General features: G+C 35.7%; 1 protein-coding gene across 8 annotated transcripts in view; it reads right to left on the bottom strand.

Annotated features, from left to right (window-relative positions):
- CNOT6L (CCR4-NOT transcription complex subunit 6 like) overlaps positions 1 to 17,403 on the bottom strand; it is a 141,559-nt gene that overhangs the window by 76,303 nt on the left and 47,853 nt on the right. The window contains exon 1 of one of the 8 annotated variants that reach the window (XM_057546390.1): positions 8,798 to 8,815. The exons of the other annotated variants lie outside the window; for them this stretch is intronic. The gene's annotated coding sequence lies outside the window, so the exon portion shown is untranslated. Of the gene's footprint in view, positions 1 to 8,797; positions 8,816 to 17,403 lie in introns of those variants that run through there. 8 annotated transcript variants of the gene reach the window in all.

The following is a 17,403-nucleotide window of genomic DNA, read 5'->3' as shown; positions in this document are numbered from 1 at the left end:
GCCAAAGAAATCTGGAGAAAGAACAAAGCTGGAGGCATCACTGTGAAATCACTTCCTGATTTCACAGTATATTACAAAGCTACAGTAGTCAATATAGCATGTTTTTGGCATAAAAACAGACACACAGATCAATGGAACCAAATAGAAAGCCCCAAAATAAACCCACAAATGTATGATCGGTTCATTTATAACAAAGGAGCCAAGAATATACAATGAGAAAGGACAGTCTCTTCAATAAACAGTGTTGAGAAAACTGAACAGCCACATGCAAAAAAGCAACTGGACCCCTATCTTACACCATTAACAAAAACCAACTCAAAATTAGTTAAAGACTTGAATGTAGACCTGAAACCATAAAATTAGAAGAAAACATAGGGGGTCAGCTCCTTGACATTGATCTCAGTAATGATTTTTTGGATTTGACACAAAAGTAAAGACTATGAAAGCAAAAATAAACATATTGGACTACATCAAACTAAAACACTTCTGCTCGGTAAAGGAAACCATCAACAAAATGAAAAGGCAACCTATAGAATGGGAGAAAATATTTGCAAATCATGTATCTAATAAGGGGTTAATATCCAAAATATATAAAGAACTCACACAACTCAATAGCAAAAGAAAAAAAAATTCCAATTAAATAATGGGCAAAGCATCTGAACAGACATTTTTCCAAAGAGATATATAGATGGCCAACAGATACATTAAAAGGGGCTCAACATCACTAACCATCGGGGAAATGCAAATCAAACCCACAACGGGATATCAACTCACACCTGTTAAAACAGCCATTATCAAAAAGACAAGAGATAAATGGTGAGGATGTGGAGAAAAGGGAACCCTTGTGTACTGTCAGTAGGAGTGTAAATTGGTGCAGCCACTATGGAAAACAGTAAGGAGGTTCCTCAAAAAATTAAAAACGTAACTACCATATGATCTAGCAACTCCACTTCTGGGTATTTATCCCAAAAAAACAAAATCACTATCTAGAAAAGATATCTGCACCCATGTTCACTACAGCATTATTTACAATAGCCAAGACACAGCAACAACTTATGTGCCCATCAACAGATAAATGAATAAAGAATATGTGATACACACACACACAAAACACACAATGAAATATTATTCAGCCATAAAAAAATAAGGAAATCCTATCATTTGCAAATGGACCTTGAAGACATTATGCTAAGTAAGTCAGACAGAGAAAGACAAATACTGTATGCTCTCACCTGTATGTGGAATCCAAAATAAAAAAAAAAAATAGTCATAGATACGGAGAACAGATTGGTGGCTGCCAGAAGTGGGGGTGGGGGCGTAGGCAAAATGGGTGGAGTCAAAAGGTAGAAACTTCCAGTTACAAAACAAGTAAGTCCTGGGGATGTAATGTATAACATAGTAACTACAGTTAACAATACTCTACTGTATATTTGAAAGTTGCTAAGAGAAATCTTAAAAGTTCTCATCACACACACAAAAAAATGTAACTGCGTGGTGATGGATGTTAACTACACCTTTCTCAGTGCAATCATGTCACAATATACACATATAACAAATTGTTACGTTGTACACCTAAAACTAATACAATGCTATGTGTCAATTATATCTCAATTTTTTATAAAAAGCTATGTAGTATACAAATCCATTTATATGACATTCCACAATAATCAAAACTATGGGAACAGAAAACTGGTAAGTGGTTGCCAGGGGTTAGGGGTGGAGGGAGGGATAGACTATAATAAGGATAAGGGAATTTTTTTTTTGTGATGATGTGAACTACATATACTGGTTAATCTATAATTACTCATAATATCATCATCAGAAAGACACTTAGGAAACAAAATAATTTAATCCTTCATGTCTCTTGGTAAAGCAAAACAACTTGGGGAAAATTGCTTTCCCATCCAAAACACTACTTAAGTGAATAAAAAAGGAAAATAAACAGAATATGATTCCATATCTCTAGCTTTACCACAAGGCATTTATAAATGTTAGCCTAAAAAGAGCATAAATTGACTTTAGCAAATCAAATCATGAAAGTTAAATCCATAGCATTTTTCAAACTCTTAGTAACAATGCCAAAGAGTTGTAATAAGTCAACTTTATTATTGAGTAATAAATGCTAACAGAGTTTATGTGACCCAGGCCATTTGAAAAGAAGATCCCTCCCCTGCTACTCCCCCACCCAATCCTCACCACACACACACACACACACACACACACACACACACGTGCGTGCTTGCATGACAAGGGGATTACAAGCAGTTCAGGGTTGCTAAAAATATCACTGGAGGCATGGAGAGATGGTGTTGTATAGGTGGACAGAGGAAAGATCATGGAAAGTTCAAAAATCTGTTTATGCTTTCCTACAGAACATTTTCCTAACATGAAAAACTGCCAGCCAAAGAGACTCTAATAATAAACATGATACTATCAATCCTGGTTGCCTCCTTCATTCATTTCCTTTTACTTGCTTGCTCAACAGCATTTCTTCTAGTCACACTTCCAAGAGGTCCTATATCCTCTACTGATTCAGCTGTCACATTCTTAAATTACAAATCTATTAAAAAATAAAAATGAATAATAAAAATGCACAAATCATCTGAAAAAATTATAAATGCATTTAAAACCCTGTACTTATATGAAATATAAAATATTCTTATCACTTCCCATCATAAAAGCAAGACTATATAGCACGGTATTTGACTGTTATCACATTTAACCCAAGTTTTTCAGCACGCACAATTATAATGACTAGTGTAGTAAACAGATCCAGTTAGCCTAAGACCCAATTCTAAAATATATACTCATACTCTTCTTTGGAATTGAGAGAATAATACACTTAAAGCAGACTAGCTCTAAATTCAGGATTCTTTAGAGTCAGCAACTAGCCTCTATTCTAGTTCTAAAATACTGTAAATCCTTTCTTTCAGGTTTCGAAAACAAATGTGAGGTAGAAATCCAGATTTAGATTATTCCATCTAAAAGAAAGATTTTATGCCACAGAAGAAATGCAACAAAATCCCAAGCTTATGTCCCCAAGGTTTAATTTAAAATTCCTACTTAGTGGTAGTTGGCTATAATTTTAGAAAGTTTCATTTATTAGGCTATCCCAGCAAATTTCTCTTCAAAAATTTCCAAATTAACACATATTTAATGAAAAACACTATTATTTAATGGCTACATTAAAAATATCATAAAATTTCTAAACTAATATTTAATGAAAGACACCGTAATTTAATTTTTATACATAGATACATCAAATACAGGACGAAAAAGAGCTACAGCAATCCAAGTCCATAAAACTGAAGTAGACAAATAAATTGTTTCAGGGGGAATGTTTTTTCTACAGTTCAGTTTCCTCATGATTCTCTTTGAACAGGGAAAGTTATAATATACCAAATAATAAACCCCCATGTTCTCAGGAGTGAATTCCAAAGTGAATAAATGAAAAGGGACTCTCCATGATGGTTAGGAAGTGATGCTAGTCATTCCAAAATGGTGACCAAAAATATGTATAATAGTAACTAAAAGATCATATATTCTATACAGTCTTAGTAAAATTAACTTTAACCAACATACATTGTTATTTGTTATCCTTGCTTTTAAGAACTAGCCTCCAATAAAACTAGTAGCTCTTTTACACTGATAACAGCCTAATATAAGTTTCCTTTAATAACTACCTCAAAATCCCATGATTTACTTTAAAAAAAACACAGTATTCAAATAATGACAGTTTTTCAAAGATGAACAAAATATAATTACTACGGAAATTGGTTTAGCCAGAATTCTATTATTTGGTCCTCTCTAACACCTAACACTTGTGCCAATCTACAATTCTACAATAAATAATCCCAAAGAATAACATTTATAATCAGTATAGAGTGGATGTTTATTTTTTTGTAGCCCAACCTGCAAGTTGGTAATCTATATTTAGCAAAAAGCACCTTTAAAAATCAGAACAGTCCATTCTCCAATTGTGAAAGGGCACTAAATTCATATTTTTTTACTTTTTTGAAGATTTAAATCTGTGGGAAAGTATTCGAGATGTACTGCTAACTAAAAACAAAAACTGATTTAATATATAATAATCCCATCTTTGTAACAAAACGTATATATGAAATCTGTACCAATGTGCATGAAAGAGTCTAAAAGAATAACAGGATTATGAGTAATTTTTATTTTTCTTATTTAGTTATATTCTCTAACTTTTCAATATTGCCAATATATTGTTCTTGTAATATGACAATAAAACTTTTTTATTATTAATAAGCTTTAATTTTAGGGCAATTTTAGGTTCACAGTAAAATTGAGCAGAAAGCACTGAGCTCCCGTTTTCTTCCTTTTTCCACACAGCACAACCACCCCCAACAGTTATTATAATCAATGAACCTACACTGACACGTTATCAACCAAAGTTCATAGCTTACAACAGGGTTCACTCTTGCTGTTTTACATCGTTACATTCTGGCTATTTGACATGTGTATGATGACAATTAACTACCCATGTAGCACGGTACAGAATACTTTCACTGCCCTAAAAATCCTCTGTGCCCTGCTTATTCATCCCTCCCTCTCCTCTAACCCCTGGCAACCACTGATCCTTTTACTGTCTCCATGGTTTTGCCTTTTCCAGAATGTCTATAGTTGGAACCATATAGTATGCAGCCTTTTCAGACTTGCTTCTTTCACTCATTAATGTGCATCTAAGGTTCCTTCATGTCTTTTCATGGCTTGATAGCTCATCACTTTTTAGCACTGAATAATATTTCCATTGTCTGAATGTGCTACAGTTTATTTATCCACTCACCTACAGAAGGACATCTTGGTTGCTTTCGAGTTCTGGCAATCATGAATAAAGGCTGCTATAAACATCCATGTACGAGTTTTTACGTAGACATAAGTTTCCAATTCATTTGGGTAAATACCAAAGAGCATGACTGCTGACTGGATCATACGATAAGAATATATTTAGTTTTATAAGAAACTGCCAAATAGCCTTCCTTCCAAAATGGCTGTACCAATTTGCTTTCCCAACAGCAATGAAAAGAGTTCCTGTTGCTCCAAATCCTCGCCAACATTTGGTGTTGTCAATGTTTTGGATTTTTGGCCACGCTTACAGGTGTGTAGCATTCACCATTATTTTACAAAGAGTTTTTTTAATTAAAAATTTCAAAGGCACCTGACATATATTTGAAGATACATGCAAAACTTTCACATTTTAAAAAATAATTTCTTTCATAATTCTGATACTAACCTAGCACATTATCAATGCTGATAAAGTTATATCCTACAGACATCTGCAAAAATATCAAGATAAATAACAAGCTCATACTGTAAAATACAAAGACTAAGAAAACAAGAAATAAAATTCTGCCAAATAAGATAATTTAAGAATACTTAGATTCACAAAATTAATGAGTCTTGTAAAGAGATCACTGTCCATTTAAACATCCATATTTTCTTTGATGAACAGCAGTATATTCAAGCATTTTTGTGCTTAATTGTTTAGTTATTATAAGCCTACGACTACAGAAGTATACTATGGCATATAATTTATCTAAGGTTTATTCATCTGTTGCACCAATATTTTTCTAAATTTTTTTCCATATTCTGGTTAAGGAAATTAACCTGTTTTGCTTAGTATTATTTAAACTATAAATATAGGATATTTTTTAAATCATTTGGTATTATGAAAAATATTCTGATAAGGCAAACCACATCTAAAAGAAACACTAGCTGGGGACTTCCCTGGTGATGCAGTGGTTAAGACTCCACCTGCCAATGCAGGGGACATAGGTTCGAGCCCTGGTCCAGGAAGATTCCACATGCCGCGGAGCAACTAAGCCCATTGCCACAACTACTGAGCCTGCGCTCTAGAGCCCGTGAGCCACAACTACTGAGCCTGCATGCCACAATTACTGAAGCCTGCATGCCTAGAGCCCATGCTCTGCAACAAGAGAAGCCACCACAATGAGAAGCCCACGCCCCACAACGAAGAGTAGACCCCGCTCACCGCAACTAGAGGAAGCCCGCGCACAGCAACAAATATCCAATGCAGCCAAAAATAAAATTAAAATAAATTAAAAAAAAAACATTAGCCGTTTTTAATTTATAGATTCAAAACCATATTCTTCCCAGAAAATGTACATAAACACACATATCTGAAGCATAAAGATCATATTCAAGGGCTTCCCTGGTGGCGCAGTGGTTGAGAATCTGCCTGCTAATGCAGGGGACACGGGTTCGAGCCCTGGTCTGGGAAGATCCCACATGCCACGGAGCAGCTGGGCCCGTGAGCCACAATTGCTGAGCCTGCGCGTCTGGAGCCTGTGCCCCGTGACGGGAGGGGCCGCGATAGAGAAAGGCCCGCGCACCGCGATGAAGAGCGGTCCCCGCACCGCGATGAAGAGTGGCCCCCGCTTGCCGCAACTGGAGAAAGCCCTCGCACGAACCGAAGACCCAACACAGCCAAAAATAAATAAATAAATAAATAAATAAATAAGAAAATCCTTAAAAAAAAAAAAAAAGATCATATTCAAAAGCATGTTTAAAAACTTACTGCCAATAACACTTTACACTGTATTTACTCTTAAGTTGTTCAGTAATTTTAATTCAAATAGAATACCTTGCATTGTTATTTCTTTTTCTTTTTCTTTTTAAGATCCTGTTGAAAGGTCACTTATGAATGCCTAAAGACAACAGACTATCTCCAAGCAAAAATTTCCTTTTTGGGGGTAGGATATACTTGTTTTCCCAGCCACCTCTGAACATAGCATAAGAAGTGGAATCATAAGACAGGTGACTTCCTATCTCTTCTTTCTGAAAACAAAGTGCAATAACATACAAAAAAGTTTAGACCTGGGTGCTGTTATCCACTGAAAAATTCCCTAGATGCCTAAATCCATTGCATCTACATGGGCAAGAAAAGATTTTTTTAAGCCATCACTTTGAGCAGTCACTAAAAAAACAGAGATACCCTACCGACCAATCCCAGTAGCAGCAACTAATCAAGCAGCTATGCTAAAGTGAAAATATGAGAAAGATCTATTGAATAAAATTAGTGGCAATCTTGAAAAATAAGTACTGGTTAATAAAACCGTCATGGCTCTCTCAAAGAAATACTAAAACAACAAATCACAGTTTCATATCGCAGCACACACCTGAAGCCCCCTCTAAAAAAGTAGTTCTCAACCAGGTGTGATTTTGCCCCTCGGGAGACATTTGGCGAGGTATAGACACATCTTTGGTTGTCACGACCTGGGGGGTATGCTGCTAATGAGTAGAGGTCATGGATACTGCTAAACATCCTGCTCAGGACAGGCCCTCACACAAGAAATATCTGACTCAGAAGGTCAATAGTGCCAAGGTTGAGAATCCTGCACAAAAAATGAGTCCAGAGTATAGTGTATGTTAAACAAGTGCTTAGAGAAATCAAGTACTACTGCAAAAAAATCGCTTATGATAGAAAGGAAAAAGTCAAAGGTTATGAGTTAAATTATGAGTTACATTTATTCCTAAGTTCTTGGCTAAGGACATCCTAGCCAATTAAAGTTGTCTCCAGGTGCTAAGACACGCAGATAGTTATTCCACCAAAGGCTGAGCATCTCAGCAATTTCCACGTAGAGACAAATATCAGGCTATAGCTACTACTCAAAGAGCACCAACCATCTGAAAACATTATCCACAGTGTTTTACATATATTAATTCACTTAGTAATCACAACTACTCTAAGTTGTAGGTGCTTTAATTATTTCTATTTTGGAGAGGCAAGGCAAACTTGCCTTTGGTTACATGGCTAGTGGGCGGCAGAGCTGGGATTTAACCCAAGCAGTCTGGTCCTACAGTCTCAGTCTTATCCAACACACCATTACTGCTTCATATGCTGGACCTGGGAAAGTCTGAGAACAGAGCAACAGGGCAGAGAGAAACTTCACAATAACTAGAGCCTTCTCTTGAGTATTAAAGAGTAGCCATCAATTGCTGAGTGTTGGGCAGGGAAGCTGTGAAAGACACAGCCAATATAACTAACTACAGGAATTGCTCAATTTCAGATGACAGATAAGCTCTCTGGTGGGGAAGAGTGTGTGGTGTGAGGATGTGTATGTGGGGTGTGTGTGTGCAATTTGTTATGAATTTCACTAAATTAAAATGTGCCACAAAATTAATCATAAAATATACAGTACTCACTACTGTAAATTTCATGTAACCAATTGACTCTCACACAATGTTTTAGTTCATTTGTTACTGAATTCTTGTTTCTGTAGCTAACGTATGGTAGCAAATGACAAATGAATGCAGTTTCAACATGAATTATGGTTAACAATTTCATTTACGTTAAAAAGATAAACAATAAATATCAGAACTTTACTTGTTTGTCAATAACATGAGAAATTTCTTTGCTGATAATGGTTGTCTAATACTGGAAAAATATTTCCTTAATTTTTTTGTGCTACTCACAACAGACTCAGAACATTAAAGTTTAATCTGGATTAATAATATTTGCTCCATCATTTTCCTAACAGTACACAATTAACAAATTAAGCTCTATTTGTAGCATTTGCTTATCTGTAAATCTCCCATATGAATAGCAAATTTCAAGTTATCAATAGGATGCCCAGTAATAACAGCATTAGGTTGTATTTCAGAAGTAAATAATCTCAAGAGTATAGACACAATAGCAAAATAATTACTAAGTGATGAGTTTTGAGTATTATCTTTGTTTCTAATATGATTTAATTTTGTTATATAATTTAACTTTCAATAGGTTGTATTTAATAACTGGCTTGCAAAATACCTTAAAAATGAACAACTGGCCATCTCAAACCAGCACAAGCCAACTCCAGCACACCACTGTAGCACACCACTGCCTTCCCCTCTCTTACAGATCCTCTGTTCCTTGGAGTCAATTCTGCTTCACTGAAAAATCCAAATCAAACATCAACTTACTCTGTGCTGTACCTAGCAAAACTAATTTACTTCTCCCACTCCACTTCCAAGGAACTTCATTCATTAAATAATAAGACACAGGAACTGCTCTTTATTTATAAGAACATATGCATCCTATTATATGAAAAGAACAAAAATAAATTTTAGAAATAGAAGGAAACAGAGATCATATGTAGTCCAGTACTTCTCAACCACAGTTAGTCTTTAAGGAAGAAACAATACAAATTCTACCCAAACTCTTCCATAAAGTTGAGATGAACATTACCCTAATACCAAAACCAGACAGTACATGAAATGGTTTTTAAATCTTTAGCAAATTGAATCCAGTAATATATCAAAAGGATGATATATCATACCAAGTGGTGATTATCCCAGAAATGCAAGGTTGTTTAACACTAAAAAAAAAAATCTGTATAATCCACCTATATCCAGACTAGTATATACAATAAACACACACACACACACACAAAATCCTCAACAAAGGCACAAAATGCATTTTAAAAAATCTAACAACCATTCCTATTTGAAAAGAAAAGACCTCTCATTTCAAAAATAAAAAGAAACATACTCAGCCTGATAAATGGCATCTATGCAAAACATACTTAATAGTTAAACTCTGAATGCTTTCCTGCTAAGATCAGGAACAAGGCAATGATATCTGCTTTCACTTCTTTTCAACTTTGTACAGATGGTCCTAGCCCATGCAATCAGGCAAGAAAAAGACATAAAAGGCATTGCGATTGGAAGGAGGAGTAAAAACCCATCTTTAGTCTCAGATAACACAACTGTTTATATGTAGAAAATCCCACAGAATCTACCAAAAAAGCTACTAGAACTAATAAGTTTAGCAAGGTGGTAGGATATGATACAAATATATTCCCCTCCAAAACTGCATTGTTAAAACTGAAATTTTTAAAATACCATTTATAGTAGCATCAAAAATTATACAATACTTAGAGATTAATATGAAAAAAGATGTGCAAAACCTGCACACTGAAAACAACAACACTGCTGAGAAAACTCAGAGCTAAAGTAAATGAAGACATACAGCATGTTCATAGAACAGAAGACTCAACATTGTTACGATGTTAATTCTCCCCATATTCACCTACAGATTCACTATAATCCCAATCAAATCCCAGCAGGTAGTTTTTATAAAAATTGACAAGCTTGTGCTAAAATTTATATAGAAATCCTAAGGACCTAGAACAGCCAAAATAACTTTGCAAAGGAAAAATAAAATAGAAGACTTATACTATCTGATTTCAAGAGTTATTATAAAGGTACAGTAATCATGGCGATGTGGTATTAGCATAAAGATAAACAAATAGATGAAAAGAACTGAATAGAGAGTCTAGAAGTAAATTCACATATATATGGTCAATTAAAACACAGATGCCAAGGCAATTCAATAGGGAAAGGATAATCTTTAACAAGTAGTGCTGGAGCAATTAGATTGCCATATTCAAACTAATGAATCTCAAACTTTACTTCACACCATATACAAGAATTAACTCAAATTCGGTAACAAGTATTAATTTACATGTATTATTAATTCACTTAGTAATCACAACTACTCTAAGTTGTAGGTGTTTTCATTATCTCTATTTTAGAGAGGCACAGAGAACTATAAACATAAAAGCTAAAATTACAAAATATCTAGAAGAAAACACAGGAGAAAATTCATAATCATGAGTTTAGCAAAGATTTCTTAAGCAAAAGAATAAGAACATGATCCATCAAGCAAAAAACTGGTAAGTTGAACTTCATAAAAATCAAGAACTTTCATTCTTTGAAAAACATTAGTAGGAAACTGAGAAATCAATCCACAGACTGGGGGAAAATATTTGCAAATCATATGTGTAATAAAAAAATGTATTATCCAGCAGAAACAAAGCATTCTCAAAAATCAATAAGAAAATTTTCTTAATGGACAAAACATCTTAACATATACTTCACCAAAGAAGATATGTGGATAGCAAATAAGCACATGATAAATACTCAATGTCATTAGAGAAATTAAAATTAAACCACAATGAGATACCATCTACTAGAATGGCTAAAATTTAAAGACTGACCAGGTGAGAATGTGGAGCAATGAGAACTGTCAAACAATACAGGTAAAATGAAAAATAGTACCACATTGGAAAACAGTTTCACAGTTTCTTAAAAAGTTACATGTTAAATACATACCTATCAAGTGACACAGACATTTCACTGCTAGATATTTATTCAAGAAAAATTAAAACATATGTACACTCAAAGACTCAACTGAAACCAAATGTTCTTGACAGTTTTATCTGTAAGAGCCAAAAACTGGAAACAACCTAAATGTCTATCAGCAGCCTAATAGATAAATAGAATGTGGTAAATACAAAAAATGAAGTACTACTCAGCAATAAAAAAGGAATGGCCTATACTATTAATACATAATGATCAAAGGATCAATCCAAGAAGAACACATAACAAGTGTAAATATATATGCACCCAACAGAGGAGCACCTCAATATATAATGCAAATGTAAACAGACATAAAAGGAGAAATTGACAATAACACAATAATAGTGGATGACTTTAACACCCCACCCACATCAATGGACAGATTATCCAGACAGAAAATCAATAAGGAAACACAGGCCTTAAATGACACATTAGACCAGATTGACTTAATTGATACTTACAGAGCATTGCATCCAAAACCAACAGAATACATTTAGTGCACATGGAACATTCTCAGGATAGATCACATGCTCGGCAACAAAGCAAGCCTTGGTAAATTTAAGAAAACTGAAATCATATCAAGCATCTTTTCCAACCACAATGCTATGAGGCTAGAAATCAACTACACACACACACAAACACAACCTGCAAAAAACACAAACACATGGAGGCTAAACAATATGCTACTAAACAACCATGGATCACTGAAAAAATCAAAGACAAAATAAGAAAATACCTAAAGACAAATGAAAACAAAAACATGACGATTCAAAACCTATGGGACACAGTAAAAGAAGTTTTAACAGGGTTTATAGTTATACAAGCTTACCGCAGGAAACAAGAAAAACCTCAAAAAAACAACCTAACCTTACACCTAAAGCAACTAGAGAAAGAAGAAAGGAAACCCAAAGTTAGTAGAAGCAAAGATATCATAAAAATTAGTGCAGAAATAAATGAAATTGAGACTAAAACAACAATAGGAAAACACCAATGAAACTAAAAGTTGGTTCTTTGAAAAGATAAACAAAACTTATAAACCTTCAGCCAGACTCATCTAGAAAAATGGGAGAGGGCCCAAATCAGTAAAATCAGAAATGAAAAAGGAGAAGTTACAACCAACACCACAGAAATACAAAGAATCATAAGAGACTACTATGAGCAACTACTATGCTAATAAAATGGACAACCTAGAAGAAATGGACAAATTCTTAGAAAGGTACAAGTTCCCAAGAATGAACCAAGAAGAAACAGAAAATACAAACAGAGCAATTGTCAGTACTGAGATTGAATCAGTAATTTTAAAACTCTCAACAAACAGAAGTTCAGGACCAGATGGCCTCAGGAGAATTCTATCAAACATTTACAGAAGATTTAACACCTATCCTTCTGAAACTATCTCCAAAAAAATTCCAGAAGAAGGTTCTATGAGGCCACTATCACCCTGATACCAAAACCAGAAAGCTATCTCTCACACACACACACACACACACACAAACACACACACACACACACACACACACACAAATCACAGGCCAATATCACTGATGAACATAAATGCAAAAATCCTCACCTAGCAAGCTAAATCCAACAATACACTAAAAGGATCATACACCATGATCAAGTGGGATTTATTCCAGGGATGCAAGGATTTTCAATATATGCAAATCAATCAGCGTGATACACCACATTAACAAACTGAAGAACAAAAAACATATGATCAACAATAGATGCAGAAAAAGGTTTTGATAAAATTCAACATCAATTTATGATAAACACTTCCAGGAAGTGGGCATAGAGGGACCATATCTCAACATAATAAAGGCCATATATGACAAACCCACAGCTAACATCATACTCAAGAGTGAAAAGCTTAAAGCACTTCCTCTAAGATTAGGAAGAAAACAACGATGCCCACTCTCACCACTTTTATTCAACATAGGTTTGGAAGTCCTAGCCACAGCAATCAGACAAGAAAAAGAAATAAAAGGAACCCAAGCTGGAAAAGAAAAAGTAAAACTGTCACTGTTTGCAGATGACATGATGCTATACATAGAAAATCCTAAAGATGCTACCAGAAAACTACTAGAGCTCATCAATGAGTTTGGCAACGTTGCTGGATACAAAAATAATATACAGAAATCTGCTGCACTTCTATACACAAATAACAAAACACCAGAGAGAAACTAAAGAAGCAATCCCATTTACCACTGCATCAAAAAGAATAAAATACCCAGGAATAAACCTACCTAAGGAGGCAAAAGACCTGTACTCCAAAACCTATAAGACACTGATGAAAGAAATTAGAGGACACAATAGATGGAAAGACACACCACGTTCTTGGATTGGAAGAATCAATATTGTTAAAATGACCATACTATCCAAGGCAATATACAGGTTCAATGCAATCCCTATCAAATTACCAAGTGCATTTTTTATGGAACTAGAAAAAAATTAAATTTGTATGGAAACACAAAAGGCCCCAAATAGCCAAAACAATCGTGAGAAAGAAAAACAGAGCTGGAGGAATCACACTTTCTGACTTCAAACTATATTACAAAGCTACAGTAATGGCATAGTCCTGGCACAAAAACAGAAATATAGATCAATGGAACAGGACAGAAAGCACAGAAATAAAGCAAAGCATCTATGGTCAACTGATCTACAACAAAGAAGTCAAGAACATACAATGGAGAAAAGACAATCTCTTCAATAAGTGGTGCTGGGAAAACCGGACAGCTACATGTGAAAGAATGAAATTAGAACACTCTCTAACACCATACACAAAAATAAACTCAAAATGGATTAAAGACCTAAATGTAAGACCAGATACTACAAAACTCCTAGAGGAAAACAGAGGTAGAACACTCTGACATAAATCACAGCAATATTTTTTTGGATCCACCTCCTAGAATAATGAAAATAAAAACAAAAATAAAGAAATGAAACCTAATTAAACTTAAAGAGATTTTGCAAAGCAATGGAAACCATAAACAAAATAAAAAGACAACTTATGGACTGCGAGAAAATATGTGCAAACGCTGCGACCGACAAGGGCTTAATTTCCAAAATATACAAACAGTTCATACAGCTTAATATTAAAAAAAAAACAACCCAAGCAAAAAATGGGCAGAAGACCTAGACATTTCAGCAAAGAAGACATATAGATGGCAATCAGGCACATGAAAAGATGCTCAACATTGCTAATTATTAGAGAAATACAAATCAAAACTAGAATTAGGTTATCACCTCACAGCAGTCAGAATGGCCATCACCAAAAAGTCTATGAATAATAAATGTTGGAGAGGGTGTGGAGAAAAAGGAACCCACCTATGCTGTTGGTGGGAATGTAAATTGGTACAACCACTATGTAGAACAGTATGCAGGTTCCTTAAAAAACTAAACATAGACTACCATATGACACAGCAACCCCACTCCTGGACATATATCCAGAGACAACTCTAATTTGAAACTCTAGTGTGCACATCGGGACCCAGGGGAAGGAGCAGTGACCCCATAGGAAACTGAACCAGACCTACCTGATAGTGTTAGAGGGTCTCCTGCAGAGGCGGGCAGTGGCTGTAGTGAGGCTCACTGTGAGGACAAGGACACTGGAAGCAGAAGTTCTGGGAAGTACTCCTTGGCATGAGCCCTCCCAGAGTCCACCATTTGCCCCACCAAAGAGCAGGGTAGGCTCCAGTGTTGGGTCGCCTCAGGCCAAACAACCAACAGGGAGGGAACCCAGCCCCACCCATCAGCAGACAAGCAGATTAAAGTATTATTGAGCTCTGCCCACCAGAGCAACACCAAGCTCTACCCACCACCACCAGTCCCTCCCATCAGGAAGCTTGCACAATCCTCTTAGATAGCCTCATCCACCAGAGGGAAGACAGCAGAAGCAAGAAGAACTACAATCCTGCAGCCTGTGGAACAAAAATCACTTTCACAGAAAGACAGACAAAATGAAAAGGCAGAAGGTTATGTACCAAATGAAGGAACAAGATAAAACCGCAGAAAAACAACTAAATGAAGTGGAAATAGGCAACCTTCCAGAAAAAGAATTCAGAATAATGAAAGTGAAGATGATACAGGACCTTGGAAAAAAAAATGGAGGCAGGGCTTCCCTGGTGGCGCAGTGGTTGAGAATCTACCTGCTAATGCAGGGGACACGGGTTCAAGCCCTGGTCTGGAAGATCCCACATGCCACAGAGCAACTAGGCCCGTGAGCCACAACTGCTGAGCCTGCGCGTCTGGAGCCTGTGTTCCACAACAACAGAGGCCACGATAGTGAGAGGCCCCCACACCGCGATGAAGAGTGGCCCCCACTTGCCGCAACTAGAGAAAGCCCTAGCACAGAAATGAAGACCCAACATAGCAATCAATCAATCAATCAATCAATAAATATTTTTTTTAAAAAATGGAGGCAAACATCAAGAAGATGCAAGAAATGTTTAACGAAAACCTAGAAAAATTTAAAAAACAGAGATGAACAATACAACAACTGAAATGAAAACTACACTAGAAGGAATCAATAGCAGAATAACTAAGGCAGAAGAACGGATAAGTGACCTGGAAGACAGAATGGTGGAATTCACTGCCATGGAACAGAATAAAAAAAAGAGAATGAAAAGAAATGAAGACAGCCTACAAGACCTCTGGGACAACATTAAACACAACGTGCGCATTATAGGGGTCCCAGAAAGAGAAGACAGAGAGAAAGGACCTGAGAAAATATCTGAAGAAATTATAGTTGAAAACTTCCCTAACATGGGAAAGGAAAGAGCCACCCAAGTCCAGGAAGTGCAGAGAGTCCCAGGCAGGACAAATCCAAGGAGAAACAGGTCGAGACACATTAATCAAACTGACAAAAATTAAAGAGAAAGAAAAATTATTGAAAGCAACAAGGGAAAAACGACAAATAACATACAAGGGAACTCCCACAAGATTAACAGCTGACTTCTCAGCAGAAACTCTACAAGCCAGAAAGGAGTGGCATGATATATTTAAAGTGATGAAAGGGAAGAACCTACAACCAAGATTACTCTACCCAGCAAGGATCTCATTCAGATTCAATGGAGAAATCAAAAGCTTTATAGACAAGCAAAATGAAGAGAATTCAGCACCACCAGACCAGCTCTACAGCAAATGCTAAAGGAACTTCTCTAAGTGGGAAACACAAGAGAAGAAAAGGACCTGCAAAAACAAACCCAATAACAATTAAGAAAATGGTAACAGTAACATACATATCAATAATTACCTTAAACATGAATGGATTAAATGCTCCAACTAAAAGACACAGGCTTGCTGAATGGATACAAAAACAAGACCCATATATATGCTGTCTACAAGAGACCCACTTCAGACCTAGGGACACATACACACTGAAAGTGAGGGGATGGAAAAAGATATTCCATGCAAATGGAAATCAAAAGAAAGCTGGAGTAGCAATACTCATATCAGATAAAACAGTCTTTAAAATAAAGAACGTTACAACAGACAAGGAAGGACACTACATAATGATCAAGGGATCAATCCAAGAAGAAGATATAACAAATATAGATATATATGCACCCAACATAGGAGCATCTCAATATATAAGGCAACTGCTAACAGCTATAAAAGAGGAAATCGACAGTAACACAATAATACTGGGGAACTTTAACACCTCACTTACACCAATGGACAGATCATCCAAACAGAAAATTAATAAGGAAACACAAGCTTTAAATGACACAATAGACCAGATAGATTTAATTGATATTTATAGGACATTCCATCCAAAAACAGCAGATTACACTTTCTTCTCAAGTGCGCACAGAACATTCTCCAGGATAGATCACATCTTGGGTCACAAATCAAGCCTCAGTAAATTTAAGACAACTGAAATTATATCAAGCATCTTTTCTGACCACAACGCTATTAGATTAGAAGACAATTACAGGGAAAAAAACATAAAAAACACAAACACATGGAGGCTAAACAATACATTACTAAATAACCAAGAGATCACTGAAGAAATCAAAGAGGAAATCAAAAAATACCTAGAGACAAATGACAATGAAAACACGACAATCCAAAGCCTATGGGATGCAGCAAATGCAGTGCTAAGAGGGAAGTTTATAGCAATACAAGCCTACCTCAAGAAACAAGAAAAATCTCAAATAACAATCTAACCTGACACCAAAAGGAACTAGAGAAAGAAGAACAAACAAAACCCTAAGTTAGCAGAAGGAAAGA

Source organism: Balaenoptera acutorostrata, chromosome 5 (genome assembly GCF_949987535.1).
Source record: "Balaenoptera acutorostrata chromosome 5, mBalAcu1.1, whole genome shotgun sequence".
Lineage (NCBI taxonomy): Eukaryota > Metazoa > Chordata > Mammalia > Artiodactyla > Balaenopteridae > Balaenoptera > Balaenoptera acutorostrata.
This window is presented reverse-complemented; position numbering and strand designations above follow the sequence as displayed.